The 22,038-nt window shown below is 39.5% G+C and overlaps 1 protein-coding gene across 4 annotated transcripts in view; it reads right to left on the bottom strand.

Moving 5' to 3' along the window:
- Nucleotides 1–22,038, bottom strand: part of sorcs2 (sortilin-related VPS10 domain containing receptor 2) — a 591,285-nt gene that overhangs the window by 346,197 nt on the left and 223,050 nt on the right. The gene's annotated exons all lie outside the window — the stretch shown is intronic.

Here is a 22,038-nt window from a genome sequence, read left to right as displayed (position 1 = left end):
AGTACCCACCACGGAATCCACCTAGGGTCTGTTTCTGGTGTTAAAAGCTTCAGAGGCTCTCGAGGAGGTTTGTCGGGGCCAATTTCACCTTTGGATTTGACAACGGAAAAAGCACATCCATGTTGTTATTCAGTGACGGTTCAGTGCAATCATAATATTACTGAATTATTGCTTGAGCGTCGGGATATATTTTCTAAACTCTGCACCTGGCACAGAATCTCACTTGTTGGGGAGTGTATTATGAAATCTGCCACATGCTTCTCAAACTTCCAGAGAAACACTCCAGCAAATCAGCAGCATATGTTCATAACACTTTTCAGATAACCTAGAGAAAGATTCATGATGTTGAAGAGGTTCCTACCCCTTAGACACACTGTTATCATTACTTCTTGTTTTTAAAAAAGATGCAAGGCATACAATTGCATTAAATCAGTTTTGTAAAAAAAACCTCTAGCCTTCAAATTACAGCTGTTCTTGCAGCAGTTCTGTGTAAAATACAGGGGAGAACTAGAGAAAAAGAATTGAGACATTTCAGAGCTGTTTGTACAGTTCAGCTGAAATTGAAATACATTTCTATTAACATTACATATCGGAGAGCAGACTGACAGAATCTCAACTGACGGCCTTGTGTTTCACAAGCTATGCTAAACTATGGCAATTTGAACAATTTGGCCACATAGCCCCTTCACCAGCTATTGTACACAAAACCTTCTGCTGACTCACTCTCTTTCTTCATTCCTCTGTTAAATTGGCTTCTCAAATAGGAGGACCAAGAAGTTGACACCCAGGTCGTGTTCAAAACTGATCTTTAGCTGGACATATGGAAAAATATGAATGGAGATGGGTGGTTCTAATACACTCAATTTTCCATAATCCTTTGGGAAAAGCATGTTATCTCTACATTCAGTATTGTCTTATTTCTTCCAACCCCACAGCAAGTATTGTCTTATCAATCCATGTAACATTTCACAACAAATTTGATTTTCAAGATTAAAAGGATCCCTGCAATTTTCAATGCTTTGTTCACACACACATAATTGCATCGAAACAAGAGTTATGGAAGACAAGGTCAGCTGGCCCAGTATCGCAGGAAATTGTATAAACATTGAACTTCTTAGGCACGTTGCCAGTCTCAGCAAAAAGTCAAGTACTGGATCAGTTGGGACCCACTGATGTCCAAAGTGAGGCAGAGGATATTATGGGCTGGGCCAATAAATCAGTTTCTGAAGAGATGAAACCATATTTTCCATGAAGAGTGGAATTTCCAGGATGACATCACATTTTGGGGAACAAGAGTAGATGCCCCTGTACCTAGCTGATTACAGTGTGCCCATCCGTGTATATCTAACATGAAGATGCTCGCCAGGAGTTATGTCTGATGACTTGGCTTTGATGCCAACATTGAGAGCTGAGACAAGCACTGTGAGCAGTGCTAATTGCAATAAAAGTTGCCTGCTGCAACCCCACTGTACCCTTGGGGGTGGCCTAACTGGGCATGGGTATATTCCATCTTGATCCATTCACGGGCACCATGTTTTTGCTCCCTGTTGATGCAAATGTTTGAGACAAAGTCTCCGACATCGCACACTACAATTGAGAAATTACAGCAATATTTTTCCACCCACAGGGTACCTGAAGTCATGGTGTTTGATAAAAACAAATTAATGTGGATACTGGAATCTAAAACAAAAGCAAAAAACGTTCTGTTTTTTGTCATTGTGACTGATAATGGAACAGCCTTCACGAATGCTGTGTTTCTGAACTTCACAGCTCTCAATGGTGTCAAGCATATTAGGACTGCATCCTACCACCCAACATTCAATGAACTAACTGAATGAGCTGTCCAAACCTTGAAGTCTGGACTAAAGAAGTTAGGGAGGGATCCTAGAAATCAAAATCTCAATTTTTTCTGAGCATGCAACAATGGGAGTTCCACCAGTAGAGTTGTTAACGAACCATCATCACAAACTGAGACTGCACCATGTGTTTCCAAATTTGCCGGAGAGGGGAGAGACTAGTCGAAGGAGTCAGAAGACAAGTTATGATTCACGTAAGTCAATACGGTCATTTTCAGTGGATGAAGTTGTGTACAAGGAACTTGGGAAATAGGTCGAATTGGCTTCCTGAAGTCACTGCACCCAAAACTGGCCATCGTCTTATCAAGTGAACACAGAAAGGAGGATTGTCTGGACACACGTAGACCATGCGAGAGAACGAGAGTTATCCCAGCAGCCAGTACTGCCATCAGGAGCTATACTGCCATCTGGGAATGTTGCTGACTATCCAAGCACCGAAGTACTTGGTTGAGCGGTGGCAGGCACATGAAAGCAGATGGAACTGAACTGCCTGTGCTTGAAGAGATATTGTCATTGTGGTTTGAGCTAACAGCTATCCTGTGGAAGCACCCCACATACAGGAGTTACACCATTCCACAGGGATACAGAAATCCCCTGACAGACTTCATTTATATTTGACTAAACTCATGTAACTAAATGTTTAATTATCTTAACTGTGTAAATTGAATATTGATATTGTATAAAAGGGCTTCAAGGATGAGGAGTGCAGTGATTGTCCCTTTAAGGATCAATCTGCAGAGTAAGGGGCACAAGGGAGCCAACTGGGAAGTAGGTTGGGGGAATCACCGTGGTGAGCTCGGCTTTTTGTTCCAGGAGCTAACTGGCAGCCATGAGGCTGAAAGCCTATGTATTATAGTTATGTGTAAATAAACATTGCAGTTGTTGTTTCCCCAAATGATGAACTGGAATTTTCACAATTTGTATGAAGCAGAACTTTCCTCCCACTCTAGGGTGAAGTCCCATCTCATAGAGCTGCTGGCACTCTGCATACTCGCAGTGCCATGGAGGGGGGAGGAGGAGGAGGAGGAGGAGGAGGAGGAGGAGGAGGAGGCTGGAATGTTGTCTTCTGATTGGCACATGGGGCCAGGGAACAAAGCACCCCCTCTTTATTGACCAGCAGTCCACAGGGAGGAGCAGGCATCTCTTACTGCCCCATTATTGCAGAGTGGCAGTAGGTGAGGTCCTTAATTTAGGGCTTCAGTTTGGCCACAGGCAGGTAACCCATGGGACTCTTACCCTGCTGCCTGTATCATGATAGATGCTGGGATGGGTGGACTGGTGGCAGATTCACCATCATTGATCCGACACTCTAATTTACAGGTCCACCTGCCCGTTTTCCTGCCTGCAGGTCATTCATAAAATTCAGCCCATTGACTTACTGCAGGGGCGTGGCCAACATTCCTCCTTCAAAGGTAATGTGCTGAACAGACTGTCCAGTATTACTTTAACGTGGGATCTTGATGCATACAATATAGCTGCTTTGTTTGTCTACATGGTCACAGTGTTTGCATTTCAAATTCATTAACAAAGTGACTGACCTTGAGATAAGTCTGATCAGCTGCTATATCAATGCAGGTTCTTTGTGTTCTCACTAAACTAAATTTAATCACATTTTCTGATAAATAATGCTGGCAAATAATTATTGTAGGATACAAATGCCATTGTTGGTGCAGTAATAATGCTACAATGAAGGCTCAATCTTCTATGAAAATTAAAGTTTTGTAACAATATGCATTTATTGGTCTCTTTGCCAATAATTTAAAAAGTGTAATTTATCCTTCAAACATCTCTACTAACTGCCCAGCAGCACATAAATTCAGAAATATGTTTCTTTTTCCAGTTCACAATGGTCCTTTTTATAAAACCTTGCTCTTTCATGTCTTTTCTTCCTGATAAAATTTGAGTATACTTGACTACAAGAGATGTACAACACATTGTTAAGCAGCACAAAATGACACCAATTCAAACTTTTGACAATTTCAGGGCCCAAGTGATTGTGTTGATTTTGGTAATGCATTACAAACAATGCAAACCATGGGTTTCAATGCCACCAAGGTGCAAAACCACTCAAGTGAAATACTGCTGCCATCTGAAAGAGCACTATTAACTCTGATATTTTATTCCATTGTGGCACTATATCACTTCCCAGTCACTTCCTTATTCATATTGTGAAATTGGGTTTACTGAAGTCCTGGTAAAAGATCAGTAAATTGCACCTGGGCAGTGGTAGTTGACGTACATTGACATAATCAACAGGAATAATAATTTGTATTTGTATTACAGAAGGGGCAAGGTCAAGACGGATTTGAAAGCAACTAAGAGGCATTTACCTTTCACAGGGTACTGAGAAGGGGCAGGGCAGTTTTTATGTTGGGACCTCTGGGCTGCAGGGCAGTGCCCCTGATAGACACTGGATTTCAAGGTTCCATGGCACTGGAAATTTACAAGTAGGTACCTACGTGCCCTCCAATTCCATGTAAGTTAGGTATCCCCTTGCTGATAGCACCCACCTAATTCCAAACCATACAGATCAAGGGAAATAAGGAGGGTAGCAAATCCTGGCCTTGCCAGTGACGCCCACGACCCGTTAAAAACAATTTTAAAAAAAGACACATGGAAACTGACAGTTTCAGAGGAAGTATCTGAGGGGCAGCATGTAGATGAGAAATTGGAGAGCACCAAAGATAGATCCTTGGGGGACACCAAATTTAATGGTGCTGGAGTGGGTGGATAAACCAGTGAACGTAAAATTCTGAATCTGATTAGGCAGATAATAATGGAACTAGGCAACAGCAATCCCAACTAGCTGGGTGAAGGTAGAGAAGTGTAGTGGGAGGATGGTGTGATCAACTGCATCAAAAGCTGGAGGCATTGAGAAGGATGAAGAGTGATGGTTTACCTTTGTCACAGCCACATAGGATATAATTTATGACTTTGGTAAGAATCATTTTGGTACAATGGCAGCAGCAGAAACATGTTTGGAGGGAATCAAGTATGGAACTATCGGAAAAATAGGCCTAAATTTAACAGCAGGTATAAGGGACCTTTTCCTAAAATTTGTAAATCCCATACGTCATGCAGCAGCAACTTTGATGATGAACATTGCTTCTAAGTGAAAACCGCAACATTTTTAAATGTACTGCTGCCTCTATGAACTGCAGATGTCTGAGTCCCAATCTCCAGTTTTGAAAATGGTGGATGCTGGACACAGGGGTGGGATCTCTGGATTCAGGCCTCCAGCACCATTTTGGCCAAGACACAGAAGCTTTCCATCTTGGTAAAAAAAAATTGGGCCAAAGTTACAGCTGAGAAGTCAGTGCTTTCCCCCGCAGAATAAGAGACACATGAAATGAAATTTCTGAGAAGGTAGTTGATTTGAAGCCACATTATAAGGTGCCCAAATCAATCTGTGTTGAGATGGGAGATTTTTTGTCACAAGATATTAAAAGTGATTTTAATATTTGATTTTGTTTTTGCCAAGATGGCATAGATATTGATGAAATGGACTTCAAATGTCTTTGTGCGGCCTTTTCTTGCTCCAAGCCTATTTATGCTCTTATATAATGAACAGCATGGTCGTACTGTTTTGCTTTTCCACCAATAACAAAAAATGTTATTGTTCAAATATAGTACCATTGTTATTCTTATTAACTGTAGAACACTTGCTCAAGAATTTGTCAAGCTTCCTTGGACTTGATCCTGACATTGCAAAAGTTTGCATTACGGATCAGTTGATAAAAGTCTAGACTCAGAGTGCAGTGCTCAATGCTGCATTATCAGAGGTACTGTCTTTCAGACGCCAAGCCCTTGTCTTTCAGACACCAAGCCCTTTCAGGTGGATGTAAATAAATTTGAACACACTATTTCAAAGAAGAGTACGGAATTTACGCCAATATCATGGTCAATGCTTATCCCTCAGTCAACATCACAAAAACAGATTATGACTCATTATGACATTGCTGTTTGTGAGATATTGCTGGATGCAATCTGGCTGCTACATTTGCTACATCATAGCAGTGCTTTAAAAGTGCTTTACTGCACGTAAAATCCAGTGATTGTGATGGGTCCAACACAAATGAAAATTCTTCTTCATTCACTAAATGTAAATCCTTCAACAAAAAAAATTTAATACTATTAAATCAGAATAGACCATGTGCAAGAATGCACCAATAAAATTAGAAGACAAATCAAAGTTGGGAGAAAAGTGCACTCATTGAAGCTCATTCTCTCATAATTAACACTAATTCTCCCACTACAACTAGCTTGGACAATCTGAGAACGTTTATTGAACAACTGTTGTGCTTCATGCAGTCGCCAGACCCTACAGCACACAATCCAAACAGCTGTTAATATTGTACTGGAAAAGAAAAATTCTGATCGAGACAAATCACCTCAGCTGCAGGGAGAGAACAGGCAGATTTTCAAAAAACTTCCCATGCATTAACCTGGATTTTTGTACTAGCCATTCATTATATGAACTACTCAATTTTAACTTGCACAAAAATCAATGAGTAGTTTTAATGAACTGGGTGATCAATGCATAATCTAGTTTAACACTCAGGTAGCAAGATGGAAATTTGCTACTCAGAACATTACAAAACTAAATAGCTGGTTATAATGAAACATATAAAAGTATTGTTAGTGTAAAATCTGCCATGGGTGTGATTTCCCATATTAACAACAAGGTTGAAATTTCTGAAACAAAATTATTAAGAGATTGCCTTTTCTCCAATATGATTGTATGGAAGGCAGTGGTGCAATAGTATCATCACTGGGCTAATAACCCAAAGACCCTGCACAAGATCTGGACACCCAGGTTCAATTTGAATTCAATAAAAATCAGGAATTAAAAGTCAATTGATAACCATGAAACCATTGTCGATTGTCATAAAAAAACCATCTAGTTCACTAATGCCCATTAGGCAAGGAAATCTGCCATCCTTACTCAGTCTGGCCTATATGTGATCCACAGCAATGTGGCTGACTCTCAAATGCCCTAAAAGGACTGTTAGGAACAGGCAATAAATGCAAGTCCAGCCAGCGATGCTCACATTTCATAAAATATAACTTAAAAATAACAAACTAAGGACAAAGTTGTGGAAATGCACCAGCTAAAATTTGCTTCTTCTGAGAATCCATGATTTTGCCAATAGATGGCTAATTTTTAAGAAAAACAGGCATTCTTCCATTCTTAAGATAAAGGCAAAAGACTGCGGATGCTGGAATCTGAAACATCATGCTTTGATGAAGGGTCGTCCAAACTCGAAATGTTAGCTCTATCCTCTCATCACACATGCTGTAAGAGCTGCTGAGATTTTCCAGCATTTTCGATTTTTAATTCTTTTGTTCTTGTTGAAATGAGAGATCTCAATATCCCAATAGGACAGAGAGGCTGCAGCTGTGGTAACCATCCCCATCACCCCTTTCAGTCAGTTCCCAGTACTGCTGGTGTGTTAGGAGAAGACAATAAGCAGAGACAAATATTTCTCCACCAAGGACAGAAAGAGTCGCTGATTTCACCTGATTGATTCTAATGACCTGTCAGTGAAAGCTAAACAGCAGCACCATCAGACTTTCTGGCTATCCTCTTAGCTGAGTGTCACATGCTGTGGGAAGAGATAAAGATAACTGAACTCGAGCCCAAAAACACATGGAATTCAGCTAGCAGAAACTGCTTGCTAATGTGTCCTATCTCAGATAATTTAAAAGTCATGTTCATTACTCTCGTAATGTCTACCCACCAATATCTTTAGCAGTAACAATAGACATTCAATTCATTGATAGCACCATGGTCCAGCCATTTTGCTCATATTTTGTGTCAATAAATTGTCCCTAAATTGGATCTCCCTTAATCTGGCGTGCATATAATTCCCTAAGTTTGCACCCCTTTATTATGGAGTCCACTAGAGGTAAACAAAAGCGTCGTTGGTCGGCGAAGGACTTGAATAAGGCACTCACTGAGTGTTAAGACGGGCGGTGCGGGCTTGTAGGGCCGAAGGGCCTGTTTCCTGTGCTGTTCTTTGTTCTTAATAGTGTCCATACAGAATAGATTGTTGAGTCTCACTGAGAACACACTATGAAGTATTTTTCCATGAATCTTTTTTCTTCCCCAATCCTTCTGGTCCTGGTAAGCCGCACCAGCACTAACAAGACCAGCAGTGTATTTATCCCTAGCTCTTGTGTCAATGCCATTGACAAGCTGACAACTCAGAGGTACGTGGCAATGACCAGAGATGACTCACCCTCGAATTTCTTCTTCCCTCTAGGAGAGCACTTAATTCTGCTTGAAGTGACCTTGGAATATCTTTTTTAAAGTAAACACAGTGTGGGTAAGTACAAAAGAGGCAGAATTCAAGCTCCTGGCGCAAAGTGAAAGAAATCATATACAGTTTGCAGTATAGAAGTCATCCTGAAATCAATCAAAAAGTCAATTTGTCAGTTTTTAAGGGCCAGGAATAAACGACAAGAAGAGGAAAGGCACTCCTCACAAAGACAGAAAGTAAAATTGAAGTTGCCACCTTAGGCCATTCTCATGCATATGCTAATGAACAGTTATACTACAGCCTGGGGTTTAGGCCAGCTGTGAACCCTCTTTGATGAGGAATAGTGCCTGTAGCATGGAGACTAAGGTATTAATTTTAATAGAAGATGTCTGTGTTTAAAACATTTCCTCTGTTCAACATACACACAGACTCTTTCCCTAGAAGAATTTGAAGACAGGATTTTAGTCATGTTGCCCAACAATCCCAGCGAAATGTAGGGTCAGAGCTTCTTAACGCACTCACAATAAAATTTACAAGGAAAACCATAATGCATGCACACAATCAAAAGAATTCAAGATCAGCAGGTTTCCCCACAAGCCTTATTCCGCAACTCACCAATGTCATACAGAATGAAAGTGCCTAGCTTTGTCTTGCGCTTGAGACCCCAAGGACAATGGTAATTGATTGACCAATTTAATTTGAAATAGCAATGTCCTTGATTTGGTTTATTATCACATGTATCAGTATACAGCGAAAAGTATTGTTTCTTGCACATTATATAGAGAAAGCCTACCTTACTTAGAGAAGGAATGGAGAGAGCGCATAATGCAGTGTTACCATCAGTGAGGATGTAGAGAAAGATCAACTTAATATAAGATAGGTCCATTCAAAAGTCTGATGGCAGCAGGGAAGAAGCTGTTCTTCAGTTAGTTAGTACGTATCCTTAGACTTTTGTATCTTTTCCTGACGGAAGATGGTGGAAGAGTGCATGTCTATGATGCATGAGGTTCTTGATTATGCTGGCTGCTTTCCTGAGGCAGCAGGAAGTGTAGGCAGTCATGATCCCACAAAAGATATGAGAGCTTTACGCACATTCATTTACCAGCATTATACTACTGAGTTAAGAATTCATGGCCAAAAAATGGATTGAGATCTTTTTCACAGAAAATGCTGGAAGCACTCAACAGATTAGGGAAGATCCATGAACTGAACAAAGTAGAAGTTTTAGGTATTGAGGAAGGAATTCACTGAAGTATCTTATCTGTGCTCTCTCACAGGTGCTGTCTGGTCATCTGAATGTTGCCAATATTTTCCATCTTTGTTTCACATTGCCAGCATCTGCAGTATTTTATTTCTCATTCAGATATTAATCTATTTACCACTAAATTTGAATTGCTTTGTAAATTTTTAGCAGTATAATATTTTGTATTTATAGAAATAAATATTCCATCAATTCCTCACACTTGCCCCTAAATTACTGCTCTTTTTGTATCAGTATGAAATTATCAATACTTGGGAGTCCAATAAATCAACTTTTTTAGGGATGTCCTAGTTTTTATTCTGCAAAGCCCCGGCAATTTAACTAACTAGTCATCAGTATCTTTACGACAACATGGGATCAATCAATGCTTGCTTCAGGCCTATGTACAAAGCCAATTAAGAATTAAACAGCTCATTTATTAAAATGCAACTCTGTATAGAAGTGAACAGGGACTAGAAATGGCCTGCTGCCCTCTAAGGGTTTTTACAACAATTTTTTTTATAAGCAGGGAATGAAATTGTGGGATGTTTTTTCTTAAACGTTGCAGGGTGATTTCACAATCTCATGCTCTCAGTGGGAAGCTGCTATTGCTAGTGCTAGCTACACTACCATAGCTCTAATTCTCAGACTTGCTACCCCATGATTGCAACCTTCTGAGGGGTTGCAGGATAATCCTATATTACACAAAACTCCCTTTGTCTTCCACATAGCCAGTTAGAAATAGTTGCATCAGGGAAAGCCAAATAATGATAATACTGTTACTGCCCTCTTAAACATGTATCTAGTGCAATGCAAGCATTGGATTGTTCACATAAAAACAAATTTGCTTAACTTAACAAGAATTGATCAGACCTGGCATAACATGAAGGAATAATGAAGCCCCAAAGCTTGCTCTGTAATGGAAAAGTAATATTTATTTTTAAAAATCTGCTAAAAAATTGCGTAGATGTACAGTTCAGTGAGAGACAGTGAATCATAACTATATTATGATTTGGCCAGAAAACATTTAACATGTTATCAAAAAGAAACAACGCCCATTTTAGCAACAGTTCCTCTCAATCCCACATTAATTGTTTAACTGAGGGTCTGTCAAATCATGCTATTCAAATAGAGCATTGATCCATACCAATACAGGGCAGCCTTATCATCAGTAATACGTTATTACCCGGCTACAGGGTAATTGTTATTGCACCTACAAAGTAACACTTTCAATGTGAGATGGTAGATTGTAATATAAGCCAAAGTTTAAAATCACTAGATTCAGCGTTCGCTTGATTGTGACGGGTTTTACAACAATTTTTTTATTATAAGCAGGGAATGAAATTGTGGGATTTTTTTCTTAAATGTTGCAGGGTGATTTCATGATCTCATGCTCTCGGTGGGAAGCTGCCACTGCACCGAGTGCTAGTTGATTATATAGCTACAATACCATAACTCTGATCTTCTGACTTGCTACTCCATGATCGCAACCTTCTGATGGGTTACAGGATAATCCTATATTAAACAAATCCCCCTTTGCCTTCCACACAGCCAGTTAGAAATAGTTGCAATCATGGTATGATGAAGAAAACAAGGTTAAAAAAAAATGAGGGGCCTAAAGGGAGGTGTCAATATTGTCCAAGTACCCATTTCAGGGTGTTGGCTGGCAGAGTCTTTACAGGTGAGAATTCAACTGCAACATTTCAATTATCTCTGCTTGGAGTAAACTTGGACAATCCCCTGGATGATGCATAAAAGGGACTGCAAATTCTGCCACGTCCCACTAGTTCTCCAGATTATAAGAACATAAACATAAGTACATAAGAAATAGGAGCAGGAGTAGGCCATCTAGCTCTTCGAGCCTACCCCCCCATTCAATAAGATCATGGCTGATCTGAAGTGGATCAGTTCCACTTTCTCGCTTTCTCCCCATAACCCTTAATTCCCTTGTCTGTCAAAAACCTATCTATCCCGTGACTTAAGTATATTTAGCAAGGTAGCCTCCACCACTTCAATGGGCAGAGAATTCCAGAGATTCACCACCCTTTGAGTGAAGTAAGTTCCTCCTCAACTCCGTTCGAAACTGCCCCCTCCCCTTATTTTGAGGCTGTGCCCTCTAGTTCTGCTATCCTTTCTAAGCGGGAAGAATCTCTCTACCTCTACCCTATCTAGCCCCTTCAATATTTTGTAAGTCTCTATAAGATCCCTCCTCAGCGTTCTAAACTCTAACGAGTACAGACCCAGTCTATTTATTCTCTCTTCATAAGCTAACCCCCTCATCTCCGGTATCAGCCTGGTGAACCTTCTCTGTACTCCCTCCAAGGCCAATATATCATTTTGCAAATGCGGTGACCAAAACTGCACACAGTTCTCCAGTTGCGGCCTCACCAGTGCCCTGTACAGTTGCAGCAAGACCTCCCTGCTTTTATATTCTATCCCCCTCGCTATAAAGGCCAACATTCCATTTGCCTTCTTGATCACCTGCTGCACCTGCAGACTGGGTTTTTGCGATTCGTGCACAAGGACCTCCAGGTCCCTCCGCACCATAGCATGTTGCAGCTTTTCACCCTTTAAGTAATAATCCCTCCTATTATTATTTCTACCAAAGTGGATAACCTCACATTGGCTAACATTATACTCCATTTGCCAGGTCCTCACCCACTCCTGTAAAAGCATTGCATTCAATTCTGCCCATTTGTTAGGAATCCAAAGTAACCATGTGGCATATCCACCATATTCTTCCTCTTTTAAAAAGATGGAATTAACCTTGCTGCCAAATTAAAGCTCTCAGGGTTAAGCTGATGGACAAAGGAGCCTGAGGTTGTGCCCTTTGGTTCTAGTTTCCCTCTAGCAAGAGAGGTCTTGCTGCAACTGTACAGGGCACTGGTGAGGCCGCAGCTGGAGTACTGTGTGCAGTTTTGGTCGCCGCACTTGCGCAAGGATATTTTGGCCTTGGAGGGAGTGCAGAGGAGGATCACTAGGCTGATACTGGAGATGAGGGGGTTGGACTATGAAGAGAGGCTGAATAGGCTGGGTCTGTACTCGCTGGATTTAGAAGGATGAGGGGGGATCTTATAGAGGCGTATAAGATAATGAAACGGATGGATGGGGTAGAGGTAGAGAGATTCTTCCCGCTTAGAAAGGATAGCAGGACTAGAGGGCACAGCCTCAAGATAAGGGGGGCGCAGTTTAGATCGGAGTTGAGGAGGAACTTCTTCACTCAAAGGGTGGTGAATCTCTGGAATTCTCTGCCCATTGAAGTGGTGGAGGCTACCTCGCTAAATATATTTAAGTCACGGGGTAGATAGGTTTTTGACAGACAAGGGAATTAAGGGTTATGGGGAGAAAGTGGGCAAGTGGAACTGATCCACTTCAGGTCAGCCATAATCTTACTGAATGGCAGGGCAGGCTCGAAGGGCTAGATGGCCTACTCCTGCTCCTATTTCTTATGTTCTTATGTTTTTCCTTCTGTAAGTTTCAATAAGGTCTCCCCTTATCCTTTTAAACTCCAACAAGTACAGACTCAGAATCCACAACTCGTACGACAAACTCTTCATTCCAGGGGTCATTCTTGTGAACCTCCTCTGGACCCTTCCCAAGGCCAGAGGCCAGCACATCCTTCCTTCAGTATGGGGTTCAAAATTGCTCACAATACTTCAAATGGGGTCTGACCAGAGCCTTATACAGCCTGAAGTACATCCCTGCTCTTGTATTCTAGCCCTCTTGACATGAATGCTAACATTGCATTTGTCTTCTTAACTGTTGACTGAACCTGCACGTTAACCTTAAGAGAATCTTGAACAATAACTCCCAAGTCCCTTTGTGTTTGATTTCCTATACATTTTCCCATTTAGAAAATAGTCTATGCCTCCATTCCTCCTTCCAAAGTGCATAAACTCACACTTTTCCACATTGTATTCCATCTGCCATTTCTTTCCCCAATCTCCTAACCTAAGTCCTTCTGCAGCCCCCCTGCTTCCACAATACTACCTGCTCCTCTACATATCTTTGTATGTGAGTGAGCCGATGTAAATCTAAACTCCACAATGAATAAGCTGATATAAATCCTGATCGTTCTGTCACATTCACAGTGCTCAATCTGCTTCTGAGAACTGCTTTTCACCAGGAACAAAATATGAAAGCATTGGGAGAAAGCATGAACCAGAACAAGTGCTTTCTGGATGGATGCCAACCAGATCTACCTATGATTCTGCATTCTTGCTGTTTCTGCTTCCATCACAGACTGTGCTTTTACAGGAGTGGGCAGCAATAAGCTAATTTAAGAAACATTAACAGTTAACATTTTATAGTTGACAAGCCATTTGAATATGTGGTTAAAAACTCAGCTCAACAGTATTCAATGCCTTGGAAACCCAGGGAAGGGTTTACAGCAAAATACAAATGTTGTGTCCAAACCATTTTACAGGAAGTAACTGAAAAGATTTTTCACTGCTTTGTATGCACAAGTGGTGTATACCATGGAGTCATTCAAAAGGCTGGACAGAAGAAGCAGTGCTCAGTTGAAGGGTAGCAATCTCCAAGTGTCATATGCTCTTCAAAGTACAGATAAAGATACTTAATACAGCTGGTGTAGTAGAGTTCAGATTGTCTGAACACTCAAATACTGGTCTTTTATTACCCACTGCTGGGTTTCAGCAATTCAGATCCTCACCATAAATGATAATGAACAGTCAGCCTTCCAATTTTATCTTTAATGTATTGAAAGATTGAAAGGGTTGAAGGTTTTAAATATGCATGAAAGACCTCGAGTAATTAATGAGATTTATGTACCCTTTCATGTAACACCAGCACAAGGTACTTTACCATGAAGTAGAGTCAAGTGTGCGCGATCTTATCTATAATTTATTAACATTCAGAACAGACTGATACAGAACTATATTATCTTGTAAATGTCAATACAGTCAGCATCACAAAATATTTCACACATGCATTTTCATAACAATCCAATCCCTCATTCTAATATGTTTCATCTTGTATTGCTTTTACATTTTGCTGCACAGGTTTTATAAAGCATTCAAATTCATCATCCTTCTTGTCTGAATTATGGGAGGGATATTAGTGCCAGGTAATGGGACACTATCCGTTTCAAATATGCAGTGGGAATATTTTGTACAAATTTACATTTCTGGCATGGAACTTCACCCACTGAGAGCACTTATGAGGAATTCAGGGCAAAGCCATGTTCCCATTAGTTTTCCATGGATATGGTGGAATATAAAGAATTGGTGCCAAGGGAATGCAGCCAAGGGAATACAGCAGGGGCAAAAGTCATCGGCTTCAGACTTCCTAAAGATTAACTGGAGGAAATTTCTATTCATCCAGCGCTGCATGTCAGACAAGCTGTCTGACAATTTAAAAACAATGAAGAGGTTGAGAGTGATCATGGTAAGGTAGAACTAGTTGGCATGAGGGGAGACAGTGGTAATGATACTGGATTAGTAATCCAGGGACTCAGGCTGATGCACTGGGGACATGGGTTCAAATCCCACCATGGCAGCTAGTGGAATTTAAATTCTATTAATGAAAAAAATTTAGAATTAAAAGTTAGTCTCAGTACTGCTGACCATGAAACCATTGTTGATTGTTATCATAACTGGCTCACAAATGCCTGATGGGGAAAGAAATTTGTTATCTCTACCTGGTCAGGCCGACATGTGACTCCAGACCTACTGCAATATGACTGACTCTTAACTATCCTCTGAAATGGGCTAGCAAGCCACTCAGGTCAAAGACAGTTAGGGATGGGAAACAAACACGGGCATTTGCCCGAAGTCTGAATGCCTGAGTTGCACACCATAACATTTTAAATTCTAAATTTAGAATTAATTTGTGCTAATAGATGGAAGAACATGCAAAAATACCTATACACAACTAAACCAATGGTCATTATTGGCTCAATATGTCTATATCTCTACTTCACATTATGTGAGCACCATCACTACACGGATATAACATTCAAGCATCTGTCCAGGGAAACGAAGGATGAGCAAAAAAAGGCAGACTTCCTAGCCTCAAAAATGGCTCTCAGGCCACTGCCAAAGCCTGCCTGATGTCATTCTCTCTCTCTGTCCTTTCCTTCCCAATTGCCCTCCTCCCCAACCTCCACAGATGGGAAATATTTCAGCTTCTTCCGATGAAGGTAGGCAAGAGATCAGGAAGTGTGAAGAGCATGGCTTGGCTTGGAGTTTTATCTGTCTACATGGCCTTTGGCAATCACCACAAAAAACAGCTTTACTTTTTCGTGACCTTTAGTTACTTCGCCACAAATATTTTGTGGGTCATTGCTACTAATTTATCATTCTGTACCAGAAATAAAATGCTGTTATAATTTTTGCGAATGGCTGCGAATGGAGGAAGTTTCTATTTGCAAAGTCTGCAACTTCGGAAAGTGTTATTTCAGCAGAAAGTGACCACTCTTTTGAAAAGCAAATCACGTTGCACTCCATGTTAAATAATTTTAATGCTGATTTCCACATAATAAAACCCCGTGGTAACATGGTTTTATGAAAAGGAAATCCTATTTTTCAGGATATAACTAGTGAAAGGGAACCAGAGTATTAAATATACTCAGATTTCAATAAGGTGTTTGATGAAGGCACCACATGATATGTTAATATATAAGATCAGGAAGGGCTCATGTGTTGAGAGTGACATATTAACATGGAGAGAGGATTGGCTAACAAACAGGAAACAGACAGGAAGGATGTAGGGATAAATGGGGTATTTTCAAGTCAGCAAACTGTGATTAATAGAGTGCCATATGGATCAGTCCTGAGGCCTCAGCTATTTACAGTCTGTATTAATGACTTGGACAAAGACTCAGGGAGTAATAGATCCAAGGTTGCTGATGATAATAAGATAGGTGGGAAGGTAAGCTTTGAAGAGGACTCAAAGGGATATAGATCAGCATTTAAAAGAAGAGAGGTGATTTTATTGAAGCAATCAAGATTATGAAGGGACTTGACATAGTGAGGTGTTGCATCCCACGGCCAAGGAATCCAGAACGAGGAGGTCAGAATTTCAGTATAAGGGTTTGATAATTGAGGAACGGATGGGAAACATCTTCACTCAAAGGGTTGTGAATCTTTGGAATTTTCGACCTCAGTTATAGATGCTCCATCATTGAAAACATTTAAGACTGAGATAGATTGATTGTTAGGTCTCTCAGGAAATCAAGAAGTGGGCTGGGAAAAGAAGTTAAAGCTGACAATCAACCCATGATCTTGGGCAGACTCAACACGGCTTACTGTCTACTCCTGCTCCTTTTTTTTAACAATCTTATATAAATGATGGGAGACAAAGAGGAAGCAGACTATTTCAACTACAAACCCAATTTGGTCATGTTCATCCTGTATACAGCTATGCAACGATGCACCATGTATCAAAGTACAGCTATGATGTGAGGAAATGCACTGAATATGTGAAATCCACTGTTGTCCCATCAAAGTATTAGACCGTTTGTTAGGCAAAAGAATTAATGCTTAGGAAACTAACACAGGTATGAATCAGTCATGGTCTAACTGAATGGCAGAACAAGTTCAAGGAGTTGAATGGTTGACTCAACATGTTCCTATGCTCAAAACACCAAATCAAATCAACCATAAAAGTTAACGTGGCATTAAGTGAGAAATATAACAACTGCTGCATCTGCTATTCCAAGTGGTAAAAGGTTAAACTGAACTAATTTTCATCTCAATCCATTTATTACACATTCTTATATTTAAAAGAAACTAGGGAATCATTTCACGCCTCTCATGATATTTAATGGTCCTGACAATAGATGAGTTATCATTAATTTTCCAGAAACTTCCATTGTCAAAAAGCTGAATCTTTGTCATATAAATAAAGCCTTCATTGATCGTCATGCATATGATCAGTCCAATATAATTCAAGGCTTTCAAGTCACAGAACTAGACAGGACACACACGCACAAAATACAGTGTGCACTGCCAAGTACAGTGCAACTAGCCCACGATGTAAAGGCTTCTGGGAAAATGTATTTAGTCAGGGCAATCGAGCCTGCTCTGGCCAATTAATTATCGTCGTTGCTCAGCCTGTCAGCGTATTAGCCCCAGTACAGAAAACAATCACCGCTTGTTCCATGGCTCAAAGCTGGTTATTTATCTGAACCAAGAACATTCAAACAATAGCAGCCTTGCTGGCAGTCAGCAGAGCCCTGTACAAGTAATCTGGGAATTATTACTCCAAGAACCATTTATCTTCAATGTCAGTTTGTCAGCTAATGACAACACAGAGAACCATCACAGCTTAAATGCTCTTTCATTACTGAAATCGATTGGACAAATTAAAAATCAACATAGTGCCTCCAAATCCTCAACAGTATACACAACGTGCCTTGCAATTATCCATCTTCACAGTGTGATCAGCAACAAATGATTCTTTTTTTTTAAAAGAGATTTTGAGAATCTGTTGTGAAAAGATTTTTACGACAGGCACAATTTACAGCCGATGGTTGAAAAATATCTAGGGATTTATATTTAAAGAATTACAGTTATTAATTCAGGCTGTAATTTTGCAATAGAAATATTTTGTTTCAAAACATTTAGTAAATATAGCTACAAGCAACACAGAAGAGTACTATAGTTTGTCCAGTACATCAGCTATTAGATATGTTTGGTTAATTGGGAATCCAAATTTAGCTAATAATATTTCTGATTACTAAATAAAAGATTAGTATTAGGGATACAGAGTAGAGCAAGCAATAATGAGTCAGCAGCTTATTTAAATAACTCTTCATCGCAGTTTAACAATAATGATATCTTGCAATGGAAAAAAGAATCAGGAGGGATGTAAAATGAGCCAATTCTGTATCACCTATTTTACTTCATCATAGCAGTACAAAGCTATCCCATAGACATCAGTGTTGGGCATCTAATTTCGATATTCACATTCACACAGCAACTCATATATGTGAACCTTTTTGTCTGCTTAAAGGTGAAACAGTAACCTGAAAAGAGGAGCATTCATGTATTTTATGACTGTGAGCGCTTTATTTCCACAGCTACTGAATGAAGGTAGAAATTTATGAACTAAATATAGACACTATGTATAATTGCTTGCATTGTACAAAAGGTATCTTTCACTAAAATTAGTGTATGCAGCTAACGCAGAGTTGTCACCACCACAACTGATATTGGTTAGAGGTTTCTATTAGACAACTCTGGTATACTGTGCAGTTGTTGGTTTTTCAATTATGGACCTAATCTGCAATATGTTTGAAGGCCATGCCTGCAAACAGCTTTTTCTAACTTTTGTCTTCTTTGAAACATATTCACTGCGGCAGTGCCATTATTGCAGCTTTCATTACTTCATTAAACTTCCCCCTTCAATTTTTCACCCCTACATGGACATTATTGCTGAAAAAGTGTGTGGATAACCCACTCTTAAATCTGTCCTGATTACTGGAATAGGCGTAAAAATGATCTTGTGTTCACACTCCAAGAGTTGGGCACAAAAGTCAGTGCTGACACTCTGGTGCAGCACTGAGGAAATGTTTCATTTCTGGAGTTGCCGCCTTTCAGATGAGACAATAAAACCAAGTCTGCTCCATTAGATGGACGTAAAATATTCCATGGCACTATTTCAAAGAAGACTTAGTAAGTTATCCCATGTGCTGGCCAATATTTATTGCTCAAATCAACGTTGCAGAAAACAGAATATCTGGTTATTATTTCATGGTGTCTCATAGTCCCCATGCCAACTCATGCTCCCCAACCACTCCATATCTTTCATACTCCCATGTCACCTCCAGAGCCAGACACTCTGGATCCACTGTGGGCAGGCCTTAGGAGCCATATAGATATAAAAGAAAAACATTTCAACAATATAATATCATGGTTATTTATACACACTTGATAGCAAAACAATTTCCATTCATGAAATTCATTCAAAGCTTTTAATTCTCATCAAGTTGTTAATCCCCTAAGTAAAACAATTAAACTTCTATTCAGATCCCAGGTCACAGACAACTAATCTTTTAGTAGCATCTCAAGTCTGTCAATTAAACTATGAACTCATTAATACTTGTTGATATAATTGGAAGTTTTGAAACTCCACCAAACATTCATTATGATATAGCAACAGTACTGAGGGAGAAAACCAACAACAGCTCTCTTGAAACTACATGAACAGATGCTAAATTAACATTTTTTCTAACCTATGCCAGATGGCCTGTCAATCAAAACAATCTAGCAGGCAGCTTTTCCTTAACTCCCACTGTCAGCTTTGGCCTTTGCTTTAATGTGTTAAGAGTGGAGTATTTAAAAAACATTCAGATCAGAACACTTAAGCAGACCTTATCTGCTCTTCAAGGGTGTTTACATAGACTTTATCAATTTTACACTATGGGATATGTCCCTTGCAAAAGCCAAAACGGAGTCTGTTGAACTCAGCGCTCAGGTCAAATGGTGTTCCAGATTATGGGTTTCCCTCCCGTGAGATTCAAGCGACGCCCTTCCAAAAGTGTAATATGTTGGAAATTGGGACTTCTGCACCCTGGTTTCATCCACCGTTTTTAAAAATCCACAGGGTCTTCACCACTCTGCAAAAATCCAGCCCCACATGTTGGCACTATTTCAAACATTTACTCCAGAGGAACATAAACTTCACCAGTGGCTAAAGTGGCAACCTTGGAAATTTACAAACTGAGCCTACCCAGAAGCATGCATGAATAAAAGCCCACTGACATGGAAATTCTATTCTCACCAGGAATGCTCAACTTCACAGAGTTAAGTATATTTGAAGCATGAAGGCATCTCAACAATTCGCATATTCATGGGAATCCAAAACAGGCATAAACCAGAAAAATAACAGAATTTTTAAAAATCTGATTTGAAGAAAAAAAAACAAGCAACAACAAATACTTGTGTGACACTTCATTGATGTGATGTGGAATGATTTTAATTGTCAATTAAGGATCTTCGTTTCATAACAAAAAAGGATATATGTCACCCCAACACCCTTTAAGCAGGCAGGTATTACAAGGTTAAATAAAAGCACTCTGCCAGATTTGGCCTAATGTTGCATTAATCATGCACAATTGATCGCTAAGTGTTTTTATTCTAATACTTGATATATAGTTTCTGCATTTTATGCCTGATGAAAACATCCAATAAATCTGAAAATAGACACCTTGCTGATGCAATTGACATAATCACATCATTAAATGATGTAATCTCAAAGTATAGCTACAGGAAACAGAGTTCAAGAACCTTGCTAAGAAAATATGGACAATGGGCATTTATATATTGAATATAATCCAATTCTGAAAGCATCCAAAAAAATGGAAATATATTTATTTTTGCCATTACATAAGCAGGTGACGTAACACTTCAGTTGATTTCAGCTCTGTCTCTAGTGTATTCAAAGCAGGCAAATATGTTACTGAGGGAACATTTGTTTCTTAATATATGATGAGAAAATTTCTGCTTCAGAAAATACTTAACCCCTTCTGTGATGTCACATCAGAAACTAAAGTAACCCAGTGTAAATTGCTACCTCACACTATATCATCAGGAGGAATCATTTCATTGAGGTTCTGTGAAGTATTTTCTCCTGCTTCTGCTTGTAAACAAAATGTCATTGCAGATATCTCCAATAGCTCTCTCAAAATTTAACAATGTATAACTTTTTTAACGTGACTAGACATTGAGCTTTCTACTGCGTTTAAACACTGCCCAGAGCTATAGAGATAAGACTAATAGCATTTCACAAGACACTGAATTTAGGGATTCTCTTGTTTGTAAGAGGGGACAGCACATGCATAAAAGCCAGTTATGAAATACTGTATATGTATCGTAAGCCCCAAGGGACAAACTAAGAGCTTTGGGTTACCAATTCCACAGAGGCTGACATAGGACAATGGCAAAAAATACAGTGCAATTAATTATTTTGCACCAATCTACCAGATTGACATAACCATTTTGTGAAGGTGCCCTTCCACTGTCAGATCCTTTGAGAAATAGAGCTACAATTTGTATAGTTCACCTGTCAACACAATGCCTTTTTTGAATGAATGATAAAGTCTGAAATTTGGAATTGCATTCACAAATGCAATTTAACAATATTCAAGATGCATATATTCTTGATTTTCAGGCTGAGATCTCAAAGCTTAGTCAAGAAATGTAAAGAACGAAAAATAAGTGTGCAGTTTAGAAGAAAATAACTTGAAAGTTGTGGTCAGGGTGAAATCTTCCTTGCTCTTGAAATTGCATTTCAAAGGTAACACTGCAGTATTGTTTCAAAATTCAAGAAAAGTATTTGTAATTTCACAGTGCATTTTAACCCTTCCCTACAGAAAATGGAGTATCAATTCTTTCAATACAGTCATACAAAAGAAGGTCTTTATCGTCCATGTATTAACATTTTTCTACTACAAGCTGGAACAAGCCATGGGAACCAGTGCAGGACTGTCAACGTTTCTGGATTAGTAATGGTTTTAATCCCTGACAAGGGATCTCATTACAAGCTTGATTTTGTGAATTTTTAAATGGAAACATTGATCAGTTTCTTACCATACCTGATTTTCTGTGTTGGGACCATTACAAAAAGAAAGGAAACACTCTGTTGGAATACAAAATTTGACCTGTTGTCATCATGTCAACCTATCAGCAAATAAGAAGCTGAGGGAAAAATAGAC

This window comes from Carcharhinus amblyrhynchos, chromosome 1 (genome assembly GCF_965287045.1).
Source record: "Carcharhinus amblyrhynchos chromosome 1, sCarAmb.v2.hapA, whole genome shotgun sequence".
NCBI classification, from domain to species: domain Eukaryota; kingdom Metazoa; phylum Chordata; class Chondrichthyes; order Carcharhiniformes; family Carcharhinidae; genus Carcharhinus; species Carcharhinus amblyrhynchos.
Note: the sequence above shows the minus strand (reverse complement) of the source record. Positions and strands in the feature narration are given on the sequence as shown.